The 27,758-nt window shown below is 44.3% G+C and overlaps 1 pseudogene across 2 annotated transcripts; it reads left to right on the top strand.

Moving 5' to 3' along the window:
* Positions 1 to 872: 872 nt before the first annotated feature.
* Positions 873 to 7,106, top strand: LOC144130202 (protein Dr1 pseudogene; annotated as a pseudogene). 2 transcript variants are annotated; one of them, XR_013314004.1, is made up of 3 exons: positions 873 to 1,166; positions 4,409 to 4,503; positions 6,371 to 7,106. The product of XR_013314004.1 is annotated as a protein Dr1 pseudogene, transcript variant X2 (transcript). The 2 variants fall into 2 exon arrangements; XR_013314003.1 differs by lacking the exon at positions 4,409 to 4,503.
* The last annotated feature ends 20,652 nt before the right edge of the window (positions 7,107 to 27,758 follow it).

Below are 27,758 nucleotides of genomic sequence, written 5' to 3'. Positions count from 1 at the left end.
CCTGAAATGTGTGTGGGTCTCACTGCTTTGATTTGTACGACAGCTATGCTGCGCCCATCGATTTGGAGCAATCGTACTGGGCGGAAGAAAATTAGTTAAGACGACAAAGATGCGTTCTTTGTTGAGCTGTTCGTAGAGTTCTTGTAATATCCACTGAGCACAGGTGAATAGCCACCCGTTTCTTGGACGATCCCCCTTTGTGGTTATGTGCCGTCTTTTGATAGGCTAAGAACAACAACAGCTGTTGTTCTGCGTGCCGCTACATTTTCGTTTGACGCTCATATCCGAGGCTGAGATTTGAACGACGTATTGCAAGAAAAAAAAACGCAGCTTGCTTTCCATCCACTTGTGGGTTTGGTGCCTGTTTACACGGTACGAAATTATAGCATGGCGTGTTTTACTCTTTAGAAAAGACAATAAATAGAATAAAGGTATTGGGTGCAGCATAGTTGACATTCAGGACTTGCTGTACAGACTGTTCAAAGCAAGGGTGGGTTCCGAGCCTGTTCAAAGTTCTGCGTTAGGAGGGAACTTGTGTGTCGTGTTAAAAAATTATTGGTTATCATGAAATGAAACAGGCGGTAATTTCTGGCGTCTCAGTGGCCACCTCAACAATGCCGCGAGGGAAGGGAAAAAGACGGGAGTTAATGAGAGAAAGCGGTGCTGCAGTCTATGGAGGGCACCGGAATTATTTCGACCACCTGGGGATCGTTACGTGCATTTACATCGCACAGCACAGGGGTGCCTTATGCGTTACACCTCCATCGAAACGCGGCCCCGCGTTCGCTGCGTCGGGTACATGGCACGCAACACGGAGCCCTATATTAGCTCGTGCCCTCTAGGTGGCGACAGAAGGTCAGCACGTGATAGCCAGACTGGCGATCACGTGCACAGTGGTTATAGAAAGGAGGCGGAGGATGAGTGCGCTGACGTGTGCAAGGAAGGTTGAGCTGCACCGCAACGGTCGCCGCGCCTCGCAGTAGGAACAATTCTTCGCGAAGCGTTCGATGAGACTCCTGAGCCTTCGACCCTGGGTACAACAGATATTCAACAGCGGATCTTGCGTTTCGGGGGTTCTCCGAGGTCTCGACGGCAGCGCCCCATTCGTTCTTATCAAGCAGTGCCAGGTAGCAGGCGCCGTCCACAGCGAGTAAACTCCACGTCCGGTAAGTGCTTCGAGAGGCCTACGCCAGTTTTGCGTTGTCTAGCGCTCAATGGCATTTGCAAGATTTCGGCACTTAGCCATGGGCGACGGACTACTGCAACATTTTGGAACATTCGCAGCGGGAAAAGAAAAAATTCACGCGTTGATCCAGTGTGTGCGTAGAACGCTATTCGGCTGCCGTCTTGCCGCTGCTGTGGGGACGCAGGATGGGAGCGGCAATATGAAGTCCTCACAAGCGCCTTGCCGCTTTTCTGCGACACGAGCTCCTTAACGCACGAGCTCCTTAACGCTGTCTCGTTAAAAGGATCTGGGACTTTCTTCACCATAAGATCCGAGATTCCAGGTGGATTTGGATCATGTTGCATGGTGAGTGGGATGCCTTCAATTGTCGACAGACTGCAGGCGTTTTCGAATTTCCATTGAAGAAACGCCTGCTAGGCGAACGGGTTCCTACTGTTTTTTGTTGGTATTTTCAGGAAGGCTAAAAGTACTCTTGCATCGACGCCGCACTGTTTTGAAGTTCGTTGTATCTTGCGTGCATTCTTGATTTATGCCCTTTTGGAGCCTTCCTCGGCTGTTAGCTACCAGAGACAAGCCCAGTGAGCGCCTCCGCGTCTAGGCCACGTTACGGAACGCTGTGAATGAGAAATACTGAGTTGCGTCCGTTCATTCTGTCTCTGGTTTGGTCGCTACCTGCGATTTTTTCAAGTTAGTGGTGCACCGCCTGGGTAGACCTGTAACAATTCCGATGGCGACGAAGCACTGGCCCGCCTTAGTGGCTCAGCGGTTAGAGTGGTCAGTGACTGGGTTGAAGGTCCGGGCTTCTATCCCAGCTCTGTCGACCGTGTTTCGAAAGCGAAATGCGAAAGGCGTCCATCTACTGAGCTCGGGTGGTCAAAATTCCTCTCGACCACGGCGTCCGTCGTACCCCATGTGGTTTTCTCTATGCCGTCTTACGTCCGAAAGCGAATCAGGCGAATAGGCACGTGAGCGTAGAGACGCCCAACCGGGCAGCGGCCTGTGAAACGTGAAAACTGGCCCGCAGCTTCAGACCTCCAGGTCGTTAATGCCAGCCAGCTTTCGCTGATTAGTGGGCTAGGCCGGTAATAATAATAATAATTGGTTTTGGGGGAAGGAAATGGCGCAGTATCGATCTCATATATCGCTGGACACTTGAACCGCCTTGTAAGGGAAGGGGTAAAGGAGGGAGAGAAAGAAGAAAGGAAGAAAGAGGTGCCGTAGTGGATAGCTCCAGAATAATTTCGGCCACATGGGGATCTTTAACGTGCTCTGACATCGCGCAGAACACAGGTGCCTTAGCATTTTGCCTCCATAAAAACGCAGCCGCTGCGGTCGAAATCAAACCCGGGAACTCCGGATCGTTAGCCGAGCCCTCTAACCACTGAGCCACCGCGGCGGGTGTCCGGTATGCTTAAGTCCACTATTTTCTCTATTTGGTACGTTCTCTTCCCTAACTTCAAATCGGCCGCGTCCACTGGCAGAGGCGAGTGGTAGTGGGGTCGTTGCGACAATTAATCGAAACACGAAAGGCAAAAGAAGCAAAATAGTTTTGAAAGGAAGCCGAATTGGCGTAGTGGCATAGCACTCAGTTTTCGCTAATATTTCTGGTGTTAATGTTCACATTTCAAGTCTAAAATATGCGCTTGCATTTTGGTGTTCATCTAGCACTTGTGGCACGCAGGAAGATCTAATGCCATAACGGGCCTGGGGCAATGTCCCTGGCACATCCCTGTGCATGTTAGAGCGTTAGCTCACAAGGCGAATAATCCCGTCTATAGATGTATTTGTAGCTGTCAGCAAAAGGGTTTGGGGAAATTGTTTTGTGGAAAGAAAATGGCGCAGTAACTTCCTCACATTTCGGCTGGCACCTGAACTGCGCGAAGAGTTAAAGGAGGGACTGAAAGATGAAAGGAAGAAAGAGGTGCTGTAGTGGAGGTCTCCAGAATAATTTCAACGACCTGGGGACACACATAGCACAGCACACAGGCGCCTGCTGCGTTTCACCTCCGTTGAAACGCGGCCGCCGCGGTCGAGCTCCACCAGGGGGAACAGCCGGACCTCTTCTAATCACATCAGCCACCAGGTCGGGCGTGGCGCAGTGCAAGACTGAAGTGCAAGACTCTTTTTAGGATATCTTCCTTTGATAAAACTACTTATCAGATGCATGGGCTTCTGTGGGAGCTTCGAAGAGAAACAGCTATTTCTTTGTTATAGTCATTACATTGTTATAATTAACGCGCTACGTTATAGCAGGGTCTGGCTCTATTATGTATCCTTATAATTATGAGAATTGGAGAAAATGATATATTTGTGTTTGATGCTATCTTGTGTCAGTCTGTTGTCAAATGAATTTTGAAGTGTTTCGCCTTGGCATTATATGAAGGGGCGCAGGTTCTTGCGAAGCCCAGTTTTCAGGCTTTTTGCCCTCGCCCCGACCTCAAAATTGAAGAGAATGTTATTGCGTTTAGGAAATCCATTTGATCATGTATATAATGTGCTCTGGAATCTATGCATAGATATGGAGTTAAAGGAATAATATATGACGGTATAGGTATTGGTTGTCATTAAATTTATGTAATAGTACGACTTTCACAAGTTTCTGGTACGCACGGATGATGCCTGAAGATCCGGATATTTTAGTGATTGCAGCCAAGTACTGTATGTCACAACGAATACCGTACAAGAATAGAGTACTGAATAGAGTCATGCCTTGCACAGTTTTGTATCCAGGTTGAGTATAACGTTCAGAATGCCCTCCTCGTTAACAGCACCAGCATTGGCATGGGGGTTGGAATATAATCAAGAACATCCATCAATTATAACATCACACCGTGAATTGTTCCTTTCATTAAAGATGCGAGTTTGGTGTGCGTGTTTCTTGGGGTTATCTTTTCATTTCATTTATTTTGTAGTTAGAGCTACACTACCCAGTCGAGCATTTCGCCGCGAGTCTGCGAGACCGATAGTGCGCATGCGCGAAACCAGAGAGGAGCAGCACGTGCATGACGCATAACTTGATACCTTTGCTTGCGGCGCGGTTCGGGTGTCCATTGAGATATGTGAGAGAGGCATAATTTTCTTTCCTTAGAACCAACTTTCATATCACTTTCCTTCTCTTACGGCGCGGTTCTGGTGTCCACTGAGATATATGAGACAGGTAAGACATGCGTAATTTCCTTTCCTTAAAACCAATTTCCAATTCATTTTCGTTTCCAATTACAGCCGCGGTTCGGGTGCCGGTCTCCACGGCAGGCGTCGCATGGATCACACTTATTGTTCTGCTGAACGCATCAAAGCTCACCGGCGTTTAAGAAATAGTGAGTGGTTTTATTAACATAATAATAAAAAGGAAGGAAAAGATTCTTGCTATCCCCGGCATCTGCCATAGATACTGAAATTTGGTTTTGGGGGGAAAGGAAATGGCGCAGTATCTGTCTCACATATCGGCGGACACTTCAACCACCCCGTAAGGGAAGGGAAAAGGAAGGAGTGAAAGAAGGAAGAAAGAGGTGCCATAGCGGAGAGCTCCGGAATGATTTCGAACACCTGGGGATCTTTAAAGAGACACTGAGGAGAACTCTATCATTTTTTTTGTTAGCAAAATCTGATACTTTGGCATTTCATGGCTTTGTTGCCGCTTGTCCGGGCGCGAAAGATGCATTTATTTCAGAGAAATTTGGATTCGAAGTTGAGAAAGTTTTTCCCGCCGCTCTGATTCAAACTCGAGAACTCTTATGATGACACGGAGAACTCTTATGACGTCACAGAACGGAGTGGCGTGAAACGTGACGTAAACGCAGACTCCATGATTTCTGACGGCTAGCGGTGTGGTGCGCAACCTTCCTTTGCCAGCCTCAGAGATTCGTGGCTTCCATGATGTAAAGAAAATTCCTCCAAGGTGGCGCCTCTTGTCCTAGGAAGTCATCACGCTTGTACTTGCGAGATTGGCCTGTGGCGGCGACAACTGTATTTTGGTTCTTGCTATTTTCTACATTACAAGAGCTTTGATTTCAGTAAGAGTGGCGTTTTTGTGATCAGGAGCTGCTATTCTATCGATACAAGCCAACTTCAATTTCTCCTCAGTGTCCCTTTAACGTCAGTGCCATTGCACAGCACACGGGCGCCTTAGCGTTTCGCCTTCATCGAAACGCAGCCGCCGCGGTCGGGTTCGAACCTGGGAACTCCGGATCAGTAGCCGAGCGCACTAAACACTGAGCCACCGCGGCAGAACACACTTTCATGACCTGCGCATGCGATGCAAACGTGACGTCTGCGAGACATGTGTAATATCCCTTCCTTAATTTAAACCAATTTTCGCTTCATTTTCCTTCCCTTACGGCCGCGGTTCGGGTGTCAGTCTCCACTCCATGGGTTGGTATCAATACTGTGTAGGCAGCATTTAGACAACTGCATGTTTCTTTACCGATCATATGGCACTGTTTATCTGTGTCAAAACAATTGAATAAATAAGCAATGTGTTTTACCGAATACTCCTTCAATGCTTAACAATTTAGTCACAACAACAACCTCAACAACATGCGTAACCAGGGGGGAAATGCAGCTTTCGCTACGTTTATCCTGGCATAACTGAGCTAAGCCACTTCCAATTTTTTATCCAACATCCAACATTCCAGATGCTAAGGACCGTGAAGAAAAAGCCTTTAAACGGGCTTGACGCGGTGCACGGCCCCTAAACATGACATTGGCAACAAACGAGGACACAAAAACAACGTATCAAACATGCAGGGATCTGGTACAAAGTCAAGGGATGAGCAAGGATAATTACAAGATAGGCAAAAAGTCTGATGAATTATACAGGCTATAGTGAAATGCAGAAAAAGCCATATAAGTGCTGTTACTGAGGCTACAATATATTTTGCAAAAATAGTACTGCGGCAACGAAACATTTCTTGTTTAGAAGCGATGGAGATTATTGTGTGGCATTTGGCAACGATAGTTGGCTCGTGCTCGAGGTATTTTCTGGAGTTCAGTACTGCGAGTATTACGTGCGTGTTGTTTACGAGTCAGGCTTGCTATGATCACCTAAAACATTTTTATTCTGTTTAATTTATTTAGCATATCGCTTAATGAGCATTGTTTAAAATACCAGGAAGTGTGATAATGTTCATTTTCTTGAACAAATTTCCTCAGGACTCAGCACCTCTGTTGGGTCATTTTTTTCAGTTTCGTCTGGTTGATTCTCGAGTACTTCCTGCTTTGGAAGCACAGCGCGGGTTCTTAAAGCAGTAGCGGTGAAGACGTCCCCTGGAACTGCTAGGCCTCGACAGTTTCAAGGCAGATTCAAGAGATGGCCCCTACCAAAGGACCCAACAGCGGGGAGTGGAGCCTCCCACGTGCGACCATGAAGAAGATGATCAGGGAGTCCTTTCCCAACCTGCACATATCCCCCGAAGCGCGCGAGCTCATCGGGGCCTGCTGCACGGAGTTCATCCATCGCCTCTCGGCCGAGGCCAACGGGATCTGCAGCCGGCAGGACAAGACGGTCATCTCCCCGGGCCACGTGCTGGGCGCGCTGGACAGCATGGGCTTCGGCGCCTACCGCCAGGACCTGGAGGCGGTGCTCAAGGACTGCACGGCGGTGGCGGCCAAGCGTAGGCGCCTGAGCACGCGCCTCAAGAACCTCGGCATTCCCGACGAACAGCTGCTGCGGCAACAGCAGGAGCTCTTCGCTGAGGCGCGTCAGCGGCTGGCGCAGCAGGAGTGGGCGCTGGCGGAGCAGCAGCAGCAGGTTATGCGTAGCCTCGGTGGGCAAGACGAGGAGGGGCACTGATGACCTGCCTACCTCAAAGCACCGTGGCGGAAGCTGTTTCTCCCCGTGTCCGTGCTTGGCGGCGATCTCTGGCGTTTTCCATGCAGCGCCGCTCTGACGCAGGGGGGTCGTTGATTAAAGACACCTTGAGCTTGAATCCTGGGCTTTCATTTCCTTACGCAGTCGAACAGCTGCCTTTTTTACACAATCTGTGCCTGTGCATAACATGCAGAAGTAAGCAATAATAATAATAATAATAATAATAATAATAATAATAATAATAATAATAATAATAATAATAATAATAATAATAATAATAATAATAATAATAATAATAATAATAATAATAATAATAATAATAATAATAATAATAATCAATCAATCAATCTTTATTTTTTCGGTGCCCAGGAACAACCCAAAGGTCTTGGTGCTGGTACACCATTCACACGCACAAAATGTACATTTATTTCACTACAAAGGAAGACACTCAGGGGAGGTAATGCAGCAGTCAAGGCGATAGAAAAAAAAGACATAAACTAGGCGCGACAGCAAGCATGAAACAAAAAAGCGAGAACAAGGAAACAGCGAGAACAGCGGTAAATGAAAACAGCTAGAACAGGCAACAGACATATAAATAACTAATAAAACAATAAACAAAGAGAATGAACACAAGAACGACCGATAACAGCAAAGTACAGCATATATCAAAATACAAACAAGAATAAAGCCAATACTAATATGAACGAATAAGAGATCTCTGAAATACAAGCTAGAAATACAATCATACACAATAAGAAATGTAATTAGTGAACGCGTTACAGACAATCAGGCGTGAGTACACAGTATTAAAGAAATAATATTAATGAAAAGAAGTACACGTGATGTACAATTAAGGAGAGAAAAAAACAATACCGGTGCAAACGCACAAGTGTAGTAAAGACAAAATGCATGAAAGGGGAAGTTATGTATGAGAAAAAGAGTGCTCAAAGTGGAACGTCACGGACATTCAATATAAAGGAAGGGAGAGAATTTTCGAATATATCAAGGTGAGGACAAAGAGAATTAAACAACTTTTGCATTCTGTCCAGAGGGGAGAGGGAGTGCAGGAGCGCAGAAACTTGAAATGGTCTGAATTCCCTTATGCTCTTTCGCGGTACACGCAAAAGGATACGCGCTAGGAGCTGAGGGCATAGAATGTGACCATGAAGAAGTTTATACAAGAAAATTATATCTGCCCTCACGCGACGGCAGCTAAGAGAAGGAAGCTGCAGTGAGTTACTCCGTCTGGGATGAGAGCTAGAAGTTTTGCAAGAAAACCGATGTTGAAATATGCGTAAAAACTTAATCTGAACTCTGTCGATTTTTTCACAGTTCGACTGGCAAGTGCCGCTCCAAACAACAGACGCATATTCCAAAAGCGGCAAGCATATGGAGAGGTAGAGCTTTAAGAAAGGGAGTTGGGATCGAAACTCTCTCGAAAGCCTGCAGATGAAGCCGAGTGTACGCATAGCCCGTAGAGCAATGCGTTTTGTATGAGAGGAGAAGCTGAGGCTACGGTCGAAAAGTACGCCGAGGTCATTAATTTCATCAACCCTGGGCAGCGGCCTACCATTCACAGAATAAGAGTAGAGAAGACTGTGCGTTTTACGCGTAAATGAGACAACCTTGGTTTTAGATGAATTGAGAGTGAGCCCATTCTTCAAGCACCAATCAGAGAAGGCGGATATGTCCGAATGCAATGACAAGCAATCATGAAGAGTATGTATTGCCTTGAACATTTTTATATCGTCCGCATAAAGGAGAAACGAGGAGTTTTTGACCACGGAGGAAACGTCATTGATAAAAACAGAGAACAGAAGCGGGCCTAATACCGAGCCCTGAGGAACTCCGCTGGTTGGAGTGTAAACAAATGAGGTCTGTCCATTTAGACTGACAAAGCAGGACCGATCAAGAAGATAGTTGCGTAAGAGGGCTACAATTGAAACGTCGATCTCAAGCAGCAGAAGCTTTTGAAGAAGTAATGAGTGAGTAACAACGTCGAAAGCTTTGCTCAAATCACAGTACACAGCGTCTACCTGACTCCTCTGAAGGACTTCAGCTGATGTATACGTCATAAAAGTCACAAGGTTAGTTGTAGTAGAACGACCTTTTATGAAACCATGCTGATTATGTATGATTACATGTTTGAGGTGGAAGGAAAGTACTTTGTGCAAAGCTAATTCAAAAAGCTTAGAGGTTGCACAAAGAAGAGAAATGGGGCGGTAGTTCGAAACATCAGATTTGTTTCCTGATTTGAAGACAGGGAAAACACGCGCCGTTTTCCACACGCGGGGAAAGGCAGAATTTTTCAAACAGTTATTAAATATCGTGGTTAAAACAGGGACGAAGGTACTATTGAAGGCTTTTATTATGGCGGCTGGAATGCCATCAGGTCCAGGGGACAAAGATGGTTTCAAACACTTAAGACTCTCACTTACTAACTTCTCGTCAAGAAGAACGGAATTAGGTGCGCCAGCTGGAAGGCATACGGAATCGCAACGTGGAGATTTGTACACGGAGGAAAAGTGTTGAGCAAAGCCGTCAGCGACGTTCCGAATTTCATTCCCATGAGAGTCAACTAAGTGAATATGACTATCAGATTTATTCGAGCGTTTGCGAACGTATCTCCAGAATTCAGTAGGACGATTAGAGGCACTATTCTCTAAATATTCAAGATAGGACTCATGATCACGCTTGTACAGGCGTTTGCAAAGGGAACGCAAGCGGCGAAATTCATCTGCCCATGTATCCAGCCCAGGGCGTTTCGCTTTATGGTGGGCCCGCTCCTTAAGTTTCAGCGCTGTTCTAAGTTCCTTGGAAAACCAGAACGGAAACTTGCTACGAGTAGGAGTGCGCACAGGTATGTACTGGCGCATACCATTGAGAACTATTTCAGTGAAGCGACTGACTTGTTCGTCAACATCGCTGATTTCGTTTAAGACGGACCAGTCGACAGAAGAGAAAAAACCGAAGAGACCAACATAGTCGCCAAGTGCATAAGCGAAACGGGGGGAATTCCCCTCACGATTTGAATTAGCAGATGGTGGGACAGAAACCGAAGCCGTTATTAGAATTGGAGGATGAAATTTGTCACAGCGAGTAAGTGAGATGTCAGATGTCGAGACACGAACATTTTCAAAATTAGATAAACAAATGTCAAGAACATTACCACAACAGTTTTCAATTAAATTGTGTTGCTGCAAGGTGTTAAAAGCTATGAAATCTAAAAGCCGGTTGCACTTACTAACTACATAATGATTGTTGTGTGAATATGTAAATGTATTCCAGTTGATACCTGGAGTATTAAAATCCCCTAAAATGAGCAGTTTGTGCTTGCTATGAGAAGTGATAACATATTCAATAGAATGTAGTACATCATCGTAGGCAGGAGGAGGCAGATTAGGGGAAATATAGAAAGCTGCCAATAAGAGTTTTTGATGTCGAGTTAAAGTTAGCTCTAACCAGACAGATTCTTCGATGGTTTCCAGGTCGGAACGCCGAACGCACTGCACGGAACTGTCAATAGCAATGAGCACTCCTCCTCCCTTTTGTTTAGAAGCTGATTCAGGGCGGTCACTTCGAAAAACAGAATAGTTATTAGGAAAGAAGTCACCTGAGTTAACTTCGCTAGACAGCCAGGTCTCAGTAATTACAACAGCCGAATAACAAGAGGCTAAAACATTGGAAAAAAATACAGGTCCCTTAGTCCGAAGACCTCGGGCATTTTGGTAATATATATCCAAGTTAGGGTTGACTGCAATCAACCGTCAGCTCGGAAGGATGTAACATACCATCCAGGAATTTTCCACGAAAAGCCTTGAAGATGCAGCCCGTAGGCCACATCGAAGGGTCAACAAGTTGATCGTAGAATTCCGCGCTGACTGTGAGGTAGAAGGACGAGTAGGAGTCATATTTCGTTTTCAACCGCCGGCAGGAAAGGGGGGTGACGTTCACGGACTTCAGATGGTTCGTTAAATCAGCCGACGTTGTCTCGGGGCACAGCTTGGAGACGAAAATAGCCTTCGGGCGCAATAATAATAATAATAATAATAATAATAATAATAATAATAATAATAATAATAATAATAATAATAATAATAATAATAATAATAATAATAATAATAATAATAATAATAATCAATCTTTATTTTTCGGTGCCCAGGAACAACCCATAGGTCTTGGTGCTGGTACACCATTCACACGCACAAAATGTAAATTTATTTCACTACAAAGGAAGACACTCAGGGGAGGTAATGCAGCAGTCAAGGCGATAGAAAAAAAAGACACATAAACTAGGCGTGACAGCAAGCATGAAGCAAAAAAACGAAAACAAGAAAACAGCGAGAACAGCGGTAAATGAAAACAGCTAGAACAGGCAACAGACATATAAATAACTAATGAAACAATAAACAAAGAGAATGAACGACCGATAACAGCCAAGTACAGCATATAGCAAAATACATACAAATACAATACAAATAATGATAATTTATTCACAAATCTACATGTACATTTACAGAAGTCAAGCTCGCCTAAGCCATGACTGAGGCTTCTCACGTGAAGCGACTATTGTAGCGAGAAAAAAGAAAAAAAAAGCACAAAAAACGGGAAGAAACCAAGAAGTTTCACAATGGCACAGAAATTATGGTTTGGTTTATGATTTGTGGGGGTTTAACGACCCAAAACAACTCAGGCTATGAGAGACGCCGTAGTGAAGGGCAGCGGAAATTCGACCACCTCGGGTTCTTTAACATGCACTGACATCGCGCAGTACACGGGTCTCCAGAATTTCGCGCCCACTGAAATTCGACCGCCGCTGCCGGGATCGAACCTGCGTTTTTCGGGCCAGCAGCCGAGCGCCATAACCACTCAGCCACCGCGGCGGCACAAAAATTAATGTATGTGACATAGCTACTCTAAGTGCAATTTCTACAGGTTTTTGTGAATGTCAAGTATAGACTGTCAGAGAGAGAAGAGAGAAATAACATTTATTATCACCTGTCAGAAGGTTGACGGGGATCCGAGGGGCAGCTCGGTCCCAGCCATGTCCTCCCCCTCAGCCATCGACCGTGATCTGGATCGCAGCAGCGGCCAAGGCGAGACGGATCACTTTACGTGTCCCCGTTTTTCCTCTTCGAGAAGCAGTGCCTACCTGAACTCATATGTACTGTCAGATTTTTCTCCAAAGCTGTAGGACACGCCCATATCATATCGATCATGTCCGCTAAGCCCTCGCAACGCTTGCATCTGGGGATGAAAATCTCTGTGTGCCACTTGCTGTTATGCTTGGTGTTTGGAAATACTGTGCTTTGTAGCTTACGCCACACAACATATTCCCTTTTGGTGAGCGGCTTACACGTTTTTGGGAGTACCGCTTTGCCTAATTTGTAATGATTTAGGATTTCTACATACGTATTAAGATCGTCATCGATCTGTAGGGTCTCCTCACCGCGCGAGGCGGACGGGGTTGCGTATGAGATGCCACTGGGATCACGGAAGGTAGCTAATCCTCGGGCCAGTATGTGTGATTTCTCGACCCCCCTCAATCCTTGGTGCATGCGCCGTCTCCAAGTGAGCACGATATGTTGTGACAGTGGTGGGCCACCAGTCGTCAACACTGGTGCTGCTACGGCTGAAATGCGGCCCGCGTCAAAGTTTCGAATCGCCAACTTCGAGTCACTCTCAATAATTTTGTCCTGTTGTGATAGCTATAGGCAGTGCGATGGCCAATTCTTCGGCCACCGTTGCGGTAGAGTGTCAGGTGCGGCAGCACGCTGCCGGACCCCCGTTTTCTCTAGTTGTTACCGAAACGCGCCCCATTATGTCCGCGCATTGTGTGGCATCTGTATACGAGGCGTCCTGTCGGCCGTCAAAACGGGCTTGCGACGCTGCTGCTCTATCTGTCCTCCGGCTCTCGCTTTCATAGGATGCATGTCTTTGGGGAGTAGAGGTATCTTTAATTTGTCACTAATCTGTCTAGAATCCTTATCAGTAAGTCTGAAGCATGCTGGAAGCTCATGTACCAGCTTTTCCGGAATGCTGCGACCAGCACGACTTCGCAGCAATCTCTGGTATTGAGCTCTTCGAGGGTATTGGAAACCCCTAGTCTCAAAATCCTGTTCGCCGATGTATTAGGTGGTAAACCTAGCGCCGTTTTGATCTCTTTACTAACGAGAATGTCCAGTCTGTCCTTTTCCGCCTTATGAAGCCGCAAATACGCCGCTACGTAGACTATCCTGCAGATTATAAAAGATTGGACTAGCCTAAGGAGATTCGCTTCTTTCATGCCCGCATGTTTGTTTGCGATCCGTTTCCGGATTCTTCAAGTTTGACGTGCTAGCCAGGGGCGTAGCCGGAGGGGGGGGGGGGGTTGCTTATAGGGCCTCTAAATGTTTTCTTACTGTTATGCATCGCCGACCAAGACAACCACCGGCGCCGCAAATCACGCTGGATTTTGTCTACAATGTATTTTTCACGCTCTAAAAGACATTTCGGTGCGAACATTGCAAACTGTGGCTGGATTTCGTGGCAATTAACGCCCATGCACCTGGAGTCACATAATGCAAGGAGCCACATCTGAACACAAAGTTTCAATGGCGTTTTCGATGACGAGCGGGCTCGTCGCGGCATCTCGTGGCGGCCGCGGACTCTACGGAGCGCATGGATTTACATTCCGAAACTTTCCCGAAAAAACAATTCTTTATTAAACTTTTTAGATATAAATTTTCATAAACTTTGTCCTTTACATAGCGAAGCAGCAAAACCAATGCAATTAAAAAGCTCTTCCTTCAGGCCCATAAACGCGTTATTAGGAAAACGTATGACTATTCATTAGCCTTTAAAAGGGAAGAAAATTTTGCCGTTTATTGTAACAGCATCATGATCAAAGTTACCCCGCGAATGCGAAAATTACGAGGACATCAATAACCCATTTGACCGACCTTTCTCAATGAAAGCCCGGCCCACACGGCGTTTCCCAACAAACATTCTCGGAAATTGGGTTGTTCATCTTGTCGCATCATCTGCGGCTTTCCTTTGTCCTTTTATTTTCTTTTTTTAGCTACCTGCTTTTACTACTTTTTTGAACCAAACCAATAGCTTCATTAATTTTCTGTGCAGAATTAGTGTTGCCGCTTTGCAGGCAGATAAAATGCACATTTTCTTATTGATTTCTGCATACTTCTATTATTCTATCCATATGTTGCTGCCGCGACCGCAGCATGGCCCAAACACATATCACGATTTCTGCGATCATAGTGTTATTCTTGCAAGATAATCTGTCTTTCTATGCGTAAAGGTTAATATCTGTGATTGCGCAACATGTTTATTTCGCTTGTTTGACATATTATACACAGCAACACACAACACATCAACTTTATTTTATTTATTTACCATACTGTTAGTCCCACTGGGACTGTTACAGGAGGGGATTTATAAAAATTAACAGACAGTAACCGAAAGGCCAGCAATAAGGTTTAAAGAAACAAGATATTAAAGCATTCATAAACGGTCACATCGAGTGCGGCATATTCGACGGAAGATAGTCGGCAACTCTGGTTTTCGAAGCATGCGTTCAAACACATCCCAAGCAGCACAGGTAATTGGCCCAACATTGAAACCGTATTGGAAAAGGCCGGCCCTACAAAGGACCAGGATGGAACCATCCTGTTGCATTCCTTCATGCAGTAATACACCAGGTACACATCGAGCGGGCAACAAAACAAAACCAATACAGACTGAACATGCTCATCAGGTCTGGTTTGTTGACAGGACTGATGAGGCTGCGAGATCAGCGAACTTTTCCAAGGAATCCTGCGCAGTTATAGATTTATCTAGGCCGTTCCATTCTCTTATGGCTTGGGGGAAAAAGGAAAAGTAATATGTGTTGCTAGCACAAAAGTATTCATTAATCGTAAAGTCATGCTCGTGACGTGTTTCTCTAGAACGATTAAAACTAATTTAAGTATCGGAATCCATCTTGAATGCGTTATGAATTAATTGGTAAAAAAACTTGAGTCGCTGGAGTGTGACGCGGCTTGACAAAAGGTGTCTAGGCCTGCGCAGGAAAGCAGCTCTATGGGAGAATCAGTGCGCCGGTATCTGTAGTAGATAAACCGAACAGCTTTTCGTTGAACGAATCGAGCGTGTACATCTTTTTGCATATGCAGAAACCAGACGACGGTCTAAAATTGGGCGGATAAGGACCTTATACGCGAGTAACTTGGCATCTGAAGTTGCAAAGCGCATGGTGCGTTTAAGGAAGTATAAACTGTTCATTTCTTTTTTGGTAATGTTTTGTACTCTGGTTTTAGAGCTGACATCATCAGAAATAATCACACCAAGATATTTCTTTTCAGTTACTGCTTTGAGAACGCCGTTCCCAGTGCCATAAGGGAAGTTAAGTTTTGTTTTCTTATTGGTAACAGACATCACTACAGTTTTTTCTATATTGATCACCATATAATTTTAACTTAGGCATGTAGATTTATTAGAGAATGTACGCATATTTAAATATCTTCTTGCCATATTTTGTGTATACATGCAGTGAAAGTTGTTTCCAGCAACGCTTTTTTTGCCCTTTCTCAAGATGTATCTTCGCATATGTGATATTCCATTGTATCTTCGCATTTGCAATGTATATTTTGCAGAAGTCCGGCTTTTTATAAGTGCTCTTTGTTGCGACTATAATTTCGGTGCAATTAGTTACAATACTCGACCACACACAGCTGCGCCCGCGCGATACACTGGAACGAAGAACAGCGTCACTGAGATTTTTTCCTGGCCATTGCGTATGTCCAAAATTGTAAACAAGGCACTTGAATTACAAAGATTCGTTAAATTATTTGTCCTCAACTTGATTATTCATATCAGGGACATGCACTATTTTGCTGGTTTCCAATTGATATAGTTCTAGAATTCTTGAGACATTTTCTTTACTTACTAAATAGACAAATAAGATAGAAGATTGATATATGGAAGCATTGATATCAGTTATTTCTGCCGCAGTTTTTGGGACGTACTAATATATTCTTTTATGAAAAATACGTATTTTACTTGTCTTGACAGTGCGTAGCGTTCAAGAATTTGTTTGTAGCATCTAATACGCAGTAGTATGGGCAGTGCCAATGCAATTATTATTAATTAACGTATTTGATCCCTCTAGAAATTCTTTGAGGAGGAGGCCGCACTTAACATGAGCCCCCCTCGAACAAAATTTCTGGCTACGACACTGGTGCTAGCCTCTAGCCGCTGAATAGTTTGCGAGTTCTTGCCGTTGGCTTGGATTTGTAATCCCAGAATCTAATGCTTGCCACCGTTTGTATAGCGTTACCGTTCAGCCTGAGTGTGATTCCCGGGTTATACGGTCCGTCGTGCTTTATGTATAGGCCGACAATGGGGTGATCGCATTGACGCAAGAAAGAGCGCTTCTGTTTTCTCGGCCGATCACCTGAGCCCGATCGGTTCTAAGCATCTTTCTATAACATCGATTGCTCTCTGGAGCGTCTGCTCAATTTGACCGTCACTGCCCCTGCACATCCACAGGGTCAGGTCACCTGCGTAAAATGTGTGGTGCAGCCCCGGGATATCGACCAGTTGTGCGGGGAGGCCAAGCATGGCAATATTAAACAAGGTCGGGGACAACACCGATCCCTGCGATGTGGCCCTGTTGCCGAGTCGAATACCCTTCTCTGTGTGTCCCTCCATACTGACAGTTGTTCTGTCTGTCAGAAAATCGCGTACGTAGTTTTTTTATATTCCAGATGTTTGCCATTAGGCACAATGAGAAAGGGAGAAGGGAGAAGAAAGTCACAAGAAGGTGTGTAGACAAGCCTCGCTTAAAAAGTGGCAAAAGTTCCCGATACAGCATATCAAGTGTCCACTTGCGATAGTCGCCTTCAACGTCCCATCGCAGGCCTACCTTCATAGAAAGCGTCGTCTCACGGAGGCTGTAGCTAGGCAAATCCACAAGTGTCTTGCGTCACACAGTTCAGGCGCAGCACCACAATGGGGACACTTTTCAGTCACTTGTAAACGTTTGTCACGCCACCTATGACGCACAGAGGGAGTCAGAGCCGCTCCTGCCCGAATCCGGCGCACAGATACCTCCGCCTCCCGAGAGAGACTACGGGGGAAAGGATACGAACACGAGGGAATTAGAGCAAGTGTTCGCTGGCGCAAAGCTTGTTTCTCAGAAGCATGGGACAGGAACGGATCTGGGGAAGAGGGGAAGGTGGCGGGACGTCTGATGTGTCAAGGTATGTCATTGTATCCACATGAATATTATGCGGGTCGTGAGTATGGCCGCGAATCCAGTGTATTCGGAAAGAACATGGGTACTTTTTGCAGAGTTGGTGAATGGATTGTAATTCGGAATGTTGGCCGGACAGCCTTAAGGCGCTTGAGGGCGGCAAGGGAGTCAGTGTAAATATGAACGATATCGAAGGTGGATATACGATTGGAAGAGAAGCAGTTTCACTGTGTATCGCTTGAAGCTCCAAGGCAAGGGGGTGCAAGTATCCGCGTTATATGTAGCGCGCCAGTTAACATGAGGATGGGAGGGACTGTAAACTGCTATAACTCCCTTCAGTGCTGTGTAGCGACGGTCTGTGAGTGGACAGTATGACCATGGAGGAAGGATCTGTAAACGAAGAAGCTGAAGCGACATCTTGCGTGCACTGTTTGCCTCACGCTGGTCGATGAGTTCAGTGAAGGTATTAAGTTGAGCTTACTCTTGCAGAATGAGTATAGATGTAATACGAGGGAAATAAATTATGGCGCGCATAGCCTCCTGATTAATTGCTTCAAGGGAGTCCCACTGTCAACGGGTGAGGCGATGAAATTGGGCCTGGTACACTTTACATGGCGGCTGGAGGATGGAGCGCACAAGCTGACGGGCAGTATCAGAACGCGCCCCGCCAGAACGCATAACTATGCGTCAGATCATACCGAGAGTAGCGTGAGCCGATTAACGGGTCGCGTTTAGCCACGGTGTCCCAGTCCCAGGTGTATGAAGTAGAATACCTAGAACACGCACACTTTATACTTGAGGAGTTTGAGAATTATCTATCTTGAAGGTAAAAGAGGCTGCTTTCCGTAAGCCACATCTGCTTCTAATGAGAATGAAACATGATTTATTACACGATAGGGTTAGACCCAAAGGGGGGATTGGCGATGTTGAAGGGACACTGAGGAGAAACCTATAAATTTTTTTTTTGTTAGCAATATCTGATAGTTCGGCATTTCATGGCTTTGTTGACGCTTGTCCGGGAGCGAAAGATGCATTTATTTCAAAGAAATTTGGATTCGAAGTTGAAAAATGTTTTCCCGCCACTCCGATTCAAACTCGAGAACTCTTATGACGACAAGGAGAACTCTTATGACGACACAGAACGGAGTGACGTGAAACGTGACGTAAACGGAGACTCCGTGATTTCTGGCGGGTAGCGGTGTGGTGCGCAACCTTCCTTTGCAAGCCTCAGAGATTCGTGACATCCATGAAGTAAGGAAAATTCCTCCATGGTGGCGCCTCTTGTTCTCGGAAGTCATCACGCTTGTACTTGCGAGATTGGCCTGTGGCGGCGATACCTGTATTTTGGTTCTTGCTATTTTCTACATTACAAGAGCTTTGTTTTCAGGAAGAGTGGCGTTTTTGTGATCAGGAGCTGGTATTCTATGGATACAAGCCAACTTCAATTTCTCCTCAGTGTTCCTTTAAGGCATCCAGCGCTTGCTGGAGCACCGACTGTTGCACAGACGCATCTGGATGACAGGACCACAAGATTATGTCGTCGGCATACGCAATGACGCGTACAGAAGGCGTTTTCTCTAGGGCTCGGACAAGAAGTATAGAAGTTACGTTGAATAATGTGGGGGCGAGGACGGAGCCCTGGGATACACCGCGGTTGGAGGTAAGGTGACCAAAAGGTTTCCCATGGACACGTGTACTGAAGGTTCTGCTTGTTAAAAATGAGTTAAAAGGCGTATGCAGTTGTAGGTGCGAACTCTTACGTCTAGCGCACCAAGATTCTCCAGAATGGCTGAGTGCTTCACGTTACCGAAAGCTTTTAACACGTCGAGACCAACGGTCACCTTAGAGTCTACTGTTGAATTCTATGTGATCTGTTCTTTTAGCTGTAACATACATCGCATGCAGACGAATGCGGTCTGAATCCGATCATGGTACTCGGGTAGATACTCTTGTCCTCCAAAAACCGGTTCAGCCAGGCATGAATCACATGCTCCATCAGTTTGCCCACGCAAGACGTGAGCGAGATGGGACGCAAGTGCTCGAAACCCGGACGCTTCCCCAGCTTCGGGAGGAGCACGAGGTTCGCGTGCTTCCATGCAGCCGGCAGCCGACCGGCCTCCCAACACTCCTGCATGAAGGCTGCGAGATGTCGGATCGACGCGTCATCCAAGTTTCGGAGAATTCGATTTGAGACCCCGTCCGGACCCGCGGCAGTCTTGGTTCATAGACTCTCAGGAAAGATCTCCGGCAGTTTGTTAAGAATAACTGGAGCATAAGCGCAACGCCTGGCCGCACCATACGTCGTACTTGAACGAGGAACAACCTAAAGGTTATGTTTTCTAAGTTGTCTCGTCGGGGAAGTTTCCTGTTTAAATTTACTGTACCAATAATGCTTAAGGGCGACTGTATCAATGAACAACGATTTGAACCTTGGGAGTCCGAGTACAGGGAAGATATTTGCAGCTGACAAAAGGGGTGAGTTATAAGCAATGTTTTTAAGAATATTCCTTATTATGCTCTCGATCCTGCATAACCAACGATCTGAGCAAAAGGCAAATATAGTAATACAGCATCTTAACACACTGTAGGACAAAGCATGTACTATCGTTTTTTTTTACACATAATGGCACAAAACTTTTGATATTAAAAAACAACCATGCCACTGACCTCAATTTAGAACAAACATTAGATAAGTGGTAATGCCAGGCTAAGCTACTGTCGAAAGACACTCCTAGATATTTAGAGCATTCCATATATTCAAGAGGTGAACATTTACAAGAAACGCAGTTTGAAATGTGCAAGTAAATAGGAATATTACGAACTGTTATCTTTAAGGGAGAATGAAAGCAGACGAGCTGTGTTTTTTGGGCGCGGACAGCAGTTCGATTGTCAGAAAACCAGCGCATTGCATTTTAAATGTCATTTTGCAACAAATCAGAGGCCATTTTATAGGAAAGATGCTTTGCCAGTAACGCTGTGTCATCAGCATATTGAAGCACCAAACACTTGAAAATGGCCAAAGGGAAGTCATTGACAAAAATATTAAACAATGGAGATAAAATTCACCACTGAGGTACACCAGCATTCAGCGGCAACTTACAACTGAAAACGCCCTTAACATCGGTAGTGACCACTCGATAACGATTTCTGCGATAGTTTTCGAGAATATGGTTAAAAGGCCCACGGATTCCCAACAAGTACAGCTTGCTTAACAATATTTGATGGTTCAGAGAGTGAAATGCTTTCACTACATCTAAGAAGAGAGCAGACATGAAGAGATTCTGATCAAACGCTGAAAACAGTTAATCCGAAAATTCCTCAAGAAGGGCAACAGTACCACGCCCAGAGACAAAGCCAAACTGGCGATCATTCAGGACAGAAAATTTGTTAAGAAAAAAAGACATAATCCAGAAAAGAAAATTTTCTAAGGACTACGCAATTATTGGTGAGACAGAAATTGGCCGGTAATTTAGTTTTCAAACTTATCTTTATGTCCTGACTTGTGTAAGGGTAAAACAACTGCAGTTTTCTAGCGTTCAGGGATTTCGTCACCCTCCAAAACACCACTCAGCATGCAAAGGAGAATATCTGACAGAGAATTAAAGTTCCTGCGAAGGATGTGCAATGGTATTCCATCATATCCAGTAGGCTTGTTTAGGCGAAAACTGAAAAGAATCCCTTCAAATTCACATCTCGAGATTCTAGGAAGAAAAGCTGACTCAGGTACGGATTGCATTAACGAACTAGAGCTATAGTAGTTGGAATAACAGCCCTTTGCGACTCTTTTACAAAGTGCCCATTGAAAGCACCTGCTACTGCTGGCGGAGGCTGACGAAAAGAATCGAAAACTGAACATTTATTAGAATTCATACTTTCGAGATAATTTACCAAAGACCAAGTTTTGCTCACATTATTTGAAGATTGCTAGAATTTATCTAGAATTTATAAAGGAAGTAACGGTGCTTGGCGCCGCGCAAAAGGTCAACCCTGTTTCTTGTTGAATTGTGTTCTAAACGCACAGATTTTTCGGACTTCTTTTGCACCGTATCCAGAAATATCTGGTCTCCCCTCTAACGAATACAATTCTAAGCCGTCATGTAATTGACCGGAAAATTACACTAGCCTGAAGACCAGCATATCCATCCCTGCCTGTTAATGAGACGGGCCACGAGTTTGCCCGATGCTTTTCCTTCCGGGCCGACACGAGCGAGGTGGTCTTCACAGACAGAAATCGCATGGTGGCATTAAGAGAAACTGCACAGCACTATCGTTTGCAACGAGCTAGACTTCCACCAGCGAATGGATCGTTGACCAGATACCAAGCCATCAACTGGCGCCGGTTACGAACTTACACCTTTCCAGACCCAGCCCTCTGGAGTCTTATGTACCCAAGACAATTTTCGGAAAATGCGCAAACAGCGAACCTGGGCCACCTTGGACCACATAATATCGGAATGTCCACATGCCCTCCGGGAGGGACGAGGTACAAAGACAAAAGACCAATGGGAGGCCTTACTACTGAGCTACGACCCGGCGACTCAGCTACAACTCGTCCCACTGGCCGAAGCCACCACCGAGAGTCAAGACCTTTCGGCCGTCGTATAGGCGGGTATCCCTCTAGCGACCCTTTTCTGTTGGACATTACAAGTTTTCCTATCCTATACGAAATTGCATTAAGAATTTTCGACCTCATGTAGCAGTGACCCTTTCTGACTGCTTTAGTTACCAACCGAGTGCATTGTAGTTTTTCATCTGCGTACAAAGCCTTTCATAGGCTTTGCCCGCTGAAGTTTCCTTAGTTAGCGATGCCCCAATGAAATGAAGCGTTAAGATTATCAAGCTTGGATTGATTGACAATGGGGATAAGGCATTTGCGTTGACCAGAAGCAATTACCGTATCAGGGGTTCTAGACGCGTTCGGTGAAACAACAACAACAACAACAACAACAACAACAACAACAACAACAACAACAACAACAACAACAACAACAACAACAACAACAACAACAACAACAACAATAATAATAATAATAATAATAATAATAATCAATCTTTATTTTTCGGTTCCCAGGAACAACCCAAAGGTCTTGGTGCTGGTACACCATTTACACGCACAAAAATGTAAGTTTATTTCACCACGAAGGAAGACACTCAGGTGAGGTAATGCAGCATTCAAGGCGATAGAAAAAAAAAGACATTTAAACTAGGCGTGACAGCAAGCATAAAGCAAAAAAGCGAAAACAAGAAAACAGCGAGAACAGCGGTAAATGAAAACAGCTAGAACAGGCAACAGACATATAAATAACTAATGGAGCAATAAACAAGGAGAATGAACACGAGAACGACCGATAACAGCAAAGTACAGCATATACCAAAATACCAATAAGAATAACGCCAATACTAATATGAACGAATATAAAACCTCTGAAATACAGTCTAGAAATACAATCATACACAATAAGAAATGTAATTAGTGAACGCGTTACAATCAGGCATGAGTACCCGGTATTAAAGAAATAAAATGAATGAAAACAAGTAGAAGTGATGAAAAATTAAGGAGAAAAAAAACAACAATATAATACAGGTTCAAATGCACAAGTGTAGTAAAGACAAAATGCATGAAAGGGGAAGATATATATGAGAAAAGGAGAGCTCATCCAATATAAAGGAAGGGAGTGAATTTTCGAACATATCAGGATGAGGACAGAATTAAACAACCTTTGCATTCTGTCCAGAGGGGAGAGGGAGTGCAGGAACGCAGAAACTTGGAATGTTCTGAGTTCCATTGTGCTCTTTCACGGTACACGCAAAAGGATACGCGCTAGGAGCTGAGGGCATAGAATGTGACCATGAAGAAGTTTTGTACAAGAAAATTATATCTGCCCTTACACGACGGCAGCTAAGAGAAGGAAGCTGCAGTGAGTTACTCCGTCTGGGACGAGAGCTGGAAGTTTTGCAAGAAAACCGATGTTGAAATATGCGTAAAAACTTTAGCTGAACTCTGTCGATTTTTCCACAGTTCGACTGGCAAGTGCCGTTCCAAACAACAGACGCATATTCCAAAAGGGGCAAGCATATGGAGAGGTAGAGCTTTAAGAAAGGAAGTGGGGCTCGAAACTCTCTCGAAAGCCTGCAGATAAAGCCGAGTGTACGCATAGCCCGTAGAGCAATGCGTTTTGTATGGGAGGAGAACCTGAGGCTACGGTCGAAAAGTACGCCGAGGTCATTAATTTCATCAACCCTGGGCAGCGGCCTACCGTTCACAGAAAAAGAGTAGAGAAGACTGTGCGTTTTACGCGTAAATGAGACAACCTTGGTTTTAGATGAATTGAGAATGAGCCCATTCTTAAAGCACCAATCAGAGAAGGCGGATATGTCCGATTGCAATGACAAGCAATCTTGAAGAGTATATATTGCTTTGAACATTTTTATACCGTCCGCATAAAGAAGAAACGAGGAGTTTATGACCACGGAGGAAACGTCATTGATAAAAACAAAGAACAGGAAGCGGGCCTAATACCGAGCCCTGAGGAACTCCGCTGGTTGGAGTGTGAACAAATGAGGTCTGGCCATTTACACTGACAAAGCAGGACCGATCAAGAAGATAGTTGCGTAGGTAATAATAATAATAATAATAATAATAATAATAATAATAATAATAATAATATTAATAATAATAATAATAATAATAATAATAATAATAATAATAATAATAATAATAATAATAATAATAATAATAATAATAATAATAATAATAATAATAATAATAATAATAACTTTATTTGTTTTTCTTTATTGTTTATTTGGCAATTGTTAATTTGCAAGGTATTGCCTGCAAGGCAGGTCTACAGGAGCTAAAAGGTCTCCTGTCTAAGCTCTGACTCCGAGGCGAAAACAGCAGCAGGGATGTACCAGAACAAACGATATATTACATGCATAGAGTAGAATGTACAACCCTATAATTAGCATTCAGAAACACTCATAGCATGGAATAAATGGAAGACAATATGAATTTGAGTGTCGGCTCATAAAATGGAAATATGATTGTGTTAAGAATGCAAGACAGTATTAGAGTCATGGCGGGTTCGACAAGTGGGGGTTCGTTAAACTGCGTCATTATGCCCAAGAACTGTTGCGCCTTGCCACATAACAATATCGAAGGCGTGCTGACGCAATTTTCTTTAACCTTTATGATTTCCCAAGCCTCAAAAATTTCCCTTGGGGTCTTTTCTGCGCACCAACAAAAGTACACATAACAGCCTATTGTTTGCAGACAAATACAAGATCGCATACAACAAGTATACAAAGAACATTTGGCTTCTTCAAACAAAAAGTGTCTGCAAGGAACTTATTTGCACAAATCATTGCAAGATACATAATTATATTTAAAAAATTACATAGACGCCAAATTAATCAGGTGTTGTGTAACCATGCGGTGAGCGAAAGAAAGCCCGCATTTTAAATTTGAAGCTTTGAGCTGTGAAAGCACATTTTGCTGTTTCAATTATGATTGGATATTCGTTGCATAAGCGCACGATATGACGGGCAGTCTTTTGCATACCGTAATTAGTCCGTGGAAAGTCGGTAATAATGGAAGTTTACGTAAGTAATGACCTGTATCTCTGCCGTAATACTGAGCCATAAATGCGTTGTATTGGGTTTTAACTTTTTGAAATACGTACACAGCAATTCTAAGCCTATAAACATTGCTGTATATTGGAATATTACATATGTATGGATGAATTCTGTGGCAGTCACGCATTCCCGTGGAGACTGAAGTGTGCGAACTGCCCTCCTTTGCGATTTAGAAAGCCTGTCGGTGTCAGTGCAGTTACTGGTTCCCCATACTAATGCACAACAGCTCAGGTGAGAGTGAACCATTGAAAAGTATATTTGTTTTTCTAGCCATTAGGCTAAAAAACATTGTACTCGGTGCAACAGACCAATGCATTTAGCTATTTTTACATGTACGTTTTGTATATAACGTGACCAGCTCAAACTAGACCAAAAGGTAACGCCAAGGAGGGAGTGATTGTCTGCGATTTGCTAACAAAGACCACCATAAAAGAAATTTATGTTTTAATGTATTGTCTTATTCTTTGCGTAAAAAAGCATGAACTTAGTTTTCTTGGCATTAAGTTTTAGCTGGTTTAGAGAGACCCAACGGTTTAGTTCGTGCACCCAGGCGTTTGCAGCAGCTTCTAGTTCTTGTAGGCTTACTACCAGACAAAAAGAGGTTTGCATCGTCCGCGTATAATATCATGTTACCTGTCTTGGGAATGCTTACAATGTCATTTTTGTAAATGAGGAATAGTAACAGGCATAGAATTGGTCCCTGTGGAACACCATACTTGATAGCATTTTTGCAAGAATGAAACCCATTTAAAGACGAATACTAAGAGCGAGAGTCAAGATAACTACGAGTGAGATTATTTGCTGGCCCCTGATACTGGACAGTAGTGGTATTTCCAACAGCATGCTGTGTTTAATGCAATCAAAAGCATTTCTGAAGTCAAGAAATGTACCAAGTGTAAAAAGATGGTCTTCAATGTTTTGGAGAATAATGTCTCAGTGCATTTCCCCTTTTTAAAGCCATATTGTTGTTCAGCAATTACTTGTCTGGCTGAAAAAAAATGACAAACCTTGTGTACGGTACGCGTTTTGCTATTTTCGAAAAAAGTCGCAGCAAATGGCCGGTAATTATTTAGATCGTTAGACTGCCACCTTTGTGTATGACAGCTACACGGGCAATTTTCAGCGCCTTCGGAAAAGTAGCGCAGTTCAACCTTTTGTTGCATATATGCGTTAGGGGACCTGTGATTTCGTTTGCGACCTCTTTAATGGATAAAGGCTTGATGTCATCTGTGGGGACCTGCTCTGCAGTCCCCTTTGTAGGCTTTCCGGCGATGAACGCTGCAGCAACAGCATCACCTCAAGGGAGGGGCGCATTCCCTGGTTATTACGGAAACTAAAAAGGGAGGGCGTCACAGAGACTGCTTGCGCGCAAGCGCGCGGGACATAGCGGCTGGGATCGCCTGTGCGAGCGAACGTGTCGCTCGTGGCTCCGCTCTTCGCCAGCGAGGCCAGGAAGCGGCGGGGAGACTTCCTCCTGCATCTCCTCCCGTCCGGCCCCGGAGTATCCCTTGCCCTAGCGTGGTCGATCGCTCGCTCGTAACCTTGCTGGTTAGTCGGACGACTTCGATTCCATGGCGTGTTTTGTTGCTAGCTGGCATTATTGTTGCTGTAGCAATAAATGCCTATTTGTGTCAGCCAATGTGTCGTTCCTTTGTTCCCTCAGAGCAAGGCTCGCCGTGGTCGGCATGCGCTCGGTAGCGTACGCGACCACTGGGTGGGGTCTGGCGGTTTTGAAGTGTATCAGCCGCGATCAAGTGGGGAGAACGTATATATCTCCCCGATTAAAACTCCATACATCATAGCCAGCAGCTGATCTATTGTCAAGCGAGAGTAGCAATGCAAGGATCTCATTCACACGCAGGTCAAAGAAACAAAGAGTCTGAAATATTATTTTAATATAACCTGAATAGTCATTCTGAAATGATGGACATGGTATGGATTTGGCCGCACCAGCATTTATGAAATGGTCATTGAACAAATTTGCCAGTGTTAAATTGGAGTGACGTTAGCCATCAATTTCTAACTTAGGAGGCACACAATTTATGCTAGGATTGTTTAGTTCATTAAAAATTTACCAGACTTTGCGGCTGTTGTCGACTGATATTAAGACTTTCGTTTAAAAAGGATGACTTCGCTTTCCTCATATTGCAATTTTATTTGTCCCTAAAATGATTCAACTCTTGCAAAGCTACGGGGTCATGTGTTTTTACAAAAACGTTGAGCAACGCATCTTTCTTGATACGTTGATAGAGCTCACGGGTTTCGCATTCCTTGCACTATTTCTTGTATTTAACAACTATGTAGAGTACGAGGAAAGGCAGCTTCGTAGCAAGTTTGCACGGTTCTCAAAAAGGAGTCGCGTGCTTTGCAAGGATTATTTTCTGCATAAACGTCAGCCCAATTTGAGTTTGAAATATTTGACCTGAATAATGAAATTGTTTCATAATTTGTCTTGAAGTGAAAATTGAGGATTGCGAGCGGACATTTAGTGGTGAAATCGCAAATATTGCAAGGTGGTCACTAATTTGTGAGCCGAGGTCTCCCGAGTAGGTCGATGCGAATAAGAAGTTTAAGCACAAATCGGTTAAAGGTTTTGTATTTGCTCTTAATCGAGTGGGTTCTTTGATACGGTTTTTAAAAACCGTTTGTTAACATAGTTTCTATCATGTCCAGTTTAGCCTTTGTGGCAGAAAGGGGGTCCACATTAAAATCGCCTATTATTACTACATACCATTTACGAGCATTTTCTAACTATTAGTGAATTAATATATTCGATAAAAGCAGAGAGTGTACCGATGGGTGGTCCGTAAACAGCAACAAGAAGAGGATTCTTATGCGGACTAGCCACAGATTTGAAGTCGTCACATATACCAGTCAGT

The sequence above is a fragment of the Amblyomma americanum genome, chromosome 4 (genome assembly GCF_052857255.1).
Source record: "Amblyomma americanum isolate KBUSLIRL-KWMA chromosome 4, ASM5285725v1, whole genome shotgun sequence".
Lineage (NCBI taxonomy): Eukaryota > Metazoa > Arthropoda > Arachnida > Ixodida > Ixodidae > Amblyomma > Amblyomma americanum.
Note: the sequence above shows the minus strand (reverse complement) of the source record. Positions and strands in the feature narration are given on the sequence as shown.